General features: G+C 34.1%; 1 long non-coding RNA gene across 1 annotated transcript; it reads right to left on the reverse strand.

Annotated features, from left to right (window-relative positions):
* Positions 1 to 320: 320 nt before the first annotated feature.
* Positions 321 to 4,435, reverse strand: LOC126599513 (uncharacterized). Its single transcript, XR_007615176.1, has 2 exons — positions 4,207 to 4,435; positions 321 to 3,867 (listed from the first exon to the last, which is right to left on the reverse strand). It is a non-coding gene; the product is annotated as an uncharacterized LOC126599513 (long non-coding RNA).
* Between the last annotated feature and the right edge of the window lie 205 nt (positions 4,436 to 4,640).

The following is a 4,640-nucleotide window of genomic DNA, read 5'->3' on the forward strand; positions in this document are numbered from 1 at the left end:
AGTACACGCAATCGGCCATAATATATACATAACTAAGCTCATAATTTTGGACAAAGCAGGGGTATTTTCTCACTCCAATGCAATCAATAACGTCCATTGAACAGCATATTTGGAGAGATACAAGCTTAACGGAGTTTCTGAATTGATCGAAAACCCGAAACCCTCTACACAAGCAGTTTGAATATCTGAAGAAAGCAATTAGGTGATATTCGGATGAAGTAAAAAAAGAAGAGACGACCATTATCAAAGGGGAGAAAAGAAGAAGTCGCCATATATATACTCAGCAAGGGCAAATTTCTGCGTACCATATTTCCATATACTTCTATGAAAAAACCATTCCCAGAATTAATTTTGGTCAAAAGTAAAAAAGAACATATATACAAGGATTTTTCCATTAAAGCCTTGTACAAAAAGGCATCTACCACTAAATAATAATTGAATATTGTAAGAGGATTAACTGTATGAAGAGGGCAATTCGTGTCGGTCTTTACAAAGGCTTCCAAAAATATGGGAAAGCACTTACTAGTTGAACTCCACGCTCTCCAAATCTACATGAAGTGTAGCGAATCCAGATCCTCCGCTGAAATAAACAAAAGGGGGGCTCCATTATCGCAGAAATATCTCCCCATGGCCATCCGCAGTGAAATAGAATAGCTTAGCTCCAACACTAAAACGCCATGTGGGGATGATGAACTCAAAAGCAACGTCCAACAGCCAGATGTGATATATTATTTACTATGACGATGAATCAATAGTATCCTGCAATTTTTCACAAGAATTTGGATTATTTATATGTACGTGTGTATATCAGCTCCTGATCAAAATCTTAGCAAAAACCTAAATACACAATAACAACCAATTATCAAAGAAAAAGTCTCATCTACAAGGGGGAATCACACATGAATATAGAGCAGAAGCAGGCATAAACTTTATATGTTTGAAGGATGTTACACTTGAATGAAACTCTGAAAGATAATAAATAATGTTTAACAATTTATAACTCCTGCAGACACAACCTCGTAAGTGATTCCAAAGTTTCATTTCCATATAAGCGATATATACGTATATATTTCACGCCATCTCCCCCCACAAATATGGTTGACCTAAAAATACCAAACTTACCAGTTGACGTTTATGATCTTTCAACGAATTCATGATCTGGACTGAGATTCACCAATTGATTTAGAAATAAGCAAAGAAATTCTAGGGCTTGTAACAAAGCTTTTTCTCATTAAAACTAAATCGGTATTTACATCTGAACCAAGGCAGACTTTATATATTTATGTACTTTCCTAAATGACATAATTAAGAAGTACACAACATTCTAAACTAACACAACTATAGTTGAACAGACACCACATCAGTATGAATTATGCTGATGTGGCATCAGGCTATCTGTCCTCAATCTCATACTATAGGACTCTCTCTATCATGAGATTGTTTCTAAGATATATAATAACTGTGGAGAATGTAGTACTTGTCATAATGTATTCAAGTTGTTCAGAGGAAAAACGTGATGAACTCTTAGATCTTGACATTGAACTCTTTTGCAAATGAAATGCACATCAATCGTGTTTAGTATGACTATGGAACACTGGATTATGAGCCAGCGAGATGGAAGCTAGATAGCTAGGTTTCAAATGTTGAGTATTGTCAGTTAAAAAAAAATCTGGACAATATTTAACATTAATTGTAACCATTATATATACCAATCTATCAATAATTCATAACTCATGAGTAAAGTTCAACGAAGAATTTTACTTTAACCATACAAAAAGGACTATGTTTGAAATTTTACCAAGCTATTAAACTCCTAACTACAATTTTTTAGCAACTAAACATGATATGCGCTCCTGGACTTTAGTATAAAATGCATATGATAACAACCAACTTAAACTTATTTTGAGGACAGAGGTACATACATTCTTTCGTTCTTCACCAAAATGAAACAATGACCAGCAAAAGAAAATCAATAAAAATATCACGAAATGATGAGTATAGTTCAATTAGAAATGTCCTTACCATATCTTCAATAGTGTGGGAATCAATTATTTAACAGATATGCTATTGATTCCAAATCCACCAATTTTTTCTAGTTGAATTGCTTGAGGACCCTATGAAGAGTAAAGCACGAATATTTTTTATGTTCTAACAATAATGGATTTTGAAAGATATAGATAATCATCAACATCGATCACATTAACCACACAACAAACAAGCAAATAGAGCAAAAGATCAGATGGAGATAGTCTCTCTTTCCTAGGTATGTGGAGCTTTCCATTTTTGTTTACTTGGTGGGATTGCTGAAAAACGTCCCCAAACTTTCACTTCTACTTCTCACATCAAAAAGTACTGATGGACCACCGCAGCAACATTATGGTCCGATCCCAGACAATAAAGTGGTCACCACGGACTATGTATGTGGTGGTTGTTAATCCCAGCGCATGCATGCAGTACTACAAAGTTCCAACCCCCAAGCTTGGACCTTGATGCCAGTATCATGTGATTGAGATGGTAAGCCATTTAGTACATGAGGAACACAACAAACTCAATACGAAGCGAAGCCAAAGCAACTTTTTTCTCTTTTATTTGTACTTTGGAAAGATAAGGCTGAAGCCATCTTTAATTGGCTTGCCAATCACATGAATTAAAAGGGTATTGTTCCTCCTAGCTAGACTTGTCAAAAAAATGCTCATGTTGCTCAGTTTAGTGAATCTGGACCGCAAAATTTAACAAAAAAAAAAAGCACGAGCAAGATCTGTATGTACATTCTTCTAACATAAGGACCAACATCTAAAGCCTAACGGTACCTCACATTCACATGAAAGATAGTTATATCCCGTACCAATTTGACTTATAATTTCCATGCGTATTTGCTGGAATAATTTGTTGACTTATGCCTTCATAACATCGAAGAAAGGTACTGAGAATGGGATGTGGCTACTGTTTGATATGTAGAACCTATATAGAATAATATTTTGTTCGTGTGGCCACACACAAGTCTACATGCTAGATACATGAAAAACCAAATACAATGAATTAGATGTTAAAAATCAATTGCATTGCATGCATATCAACTTACAGGAATGTCGATGGATAAAAGGAAGAAGGACCACAAAAGTCTAGATTCTATCGATGCATCAAAAAGTAATAGCAAAAAAAATTGCTAAACAAATGTCATGAGAAATTACAACAAACAGTCACACAAATTAACTAACTAAATGATTACTATTTGATAATCGCAACCAGTAACCATACAAGAAATAATACAATTTTGGGCATGAATCAATGTTAAGCCACAAAAAATGACTTCAATTGTATAGCAACTTCAAACTCAAAGTGAAATTCATGCTATATGGAATACATGACATGTAATTCTAAAATTAATATAAGATCAATCCATGCTTGAAAACTTACTGGTCTATCAGTTGTTGTTTGCTAACAGCGGATTCCATTTTGAAAAAGAAAAAAAACCAGTTTGTGGACATATATATGAAATAAATTTCACTGCAAGATAAAAGCACATATTGAAATTATTCATGTTAGTGCAGTATGTATAAAGATCCAGTATTTAATTGGGTTAAAATACTTACCAGGCAGCGTCTAATTAGAGACATAAGTCTAAAAATAAAATCCAAATAAATATATGTATGCCATATAGATCATATAGATGAAAATATATACATAAATTCGGTGCAAAATGAACCACCAGATCGATTTTGATAATTCGGAAAGCAAATTCATACCTGTTAAGTTTTCATCTGATGAAACTTGAAAGATATAGCTCCATACACAAGCCCAAAAAAAGGAAGAAAAAACTTACAACTTGACAATGGGTGGACCGTTATATCAATCCATAAGCCTTACCTGCAAAATCAACCAGACAAACAAGAGACAGATAACAAAACCATATTCATTTTATCTTCGATCATCATATTAAATCACAATAGAATTATAAGAACTATATGCATTCACTGATGATAATTTCAAAGATAATGGGTGTGAAATTATCTAACTAGCTGGTTTAAAATAAAATTTTGTAATCAATAGTACGAACAAACAAGCAAATCAACCCTACTCAGGCTGTGCTGAATAGGGTTCAACAGAAATCCATTAATTAAACCAAATAACAAAAAAGGCCCAAAAAAGAACCAGTTTTCAAGTTAGAATCGCATGCGTATGGATTTAAAAAGGGATCAAAATTACCAATTTTTGGACTAGATCAGGGTTTCAAGCTGACGAGTGAGGAAGGGAGGGTAAGAAAGGGAGGACCATTCTAACACCAGAGAGCGTGAATGATGGTCCCGTAATAATGTTATGCTTGATAACCTGGTTTTTGCCGCTAATTCCGCACAGTAAACAGATATATCCACATTCTTATATATAAAACACTATCAAAAGTCACGCTCTCATTTCACCAGTTTCTGATAAGATAACATAAAATAATTGATATAATACAAATAATCACTTACCGATTTCAAAAGAGTAACAGGAGCATGCTCTCTTAGCTACGCTAGGCTTAGGGATTCAGTTTACTTTGAAGTCTGAATTCCCTTTTGAGCAGTTAATTAAGCACCATAAATTAAAGAGTTTGAGAGAGAGAGAGAGAAGAGAGGGGAACTGGTGAAACAAATTAAAGA

The sequence above is a fragment of the Malus sylvestris genome, chromosome 2 (assembly GCF_916048215.2).
Source record: "Malus sylvestris chromosome 2, drMalSylv7.2, whole genome shotgun sequence".
NCBI classification, from domain to species: domain Eukaryota; kingdom Viridiplantae; phylum Streptophyta; class Magnoliopsida; order Rosales; family Rosaceae; genus Malus; species Malus sylvestris.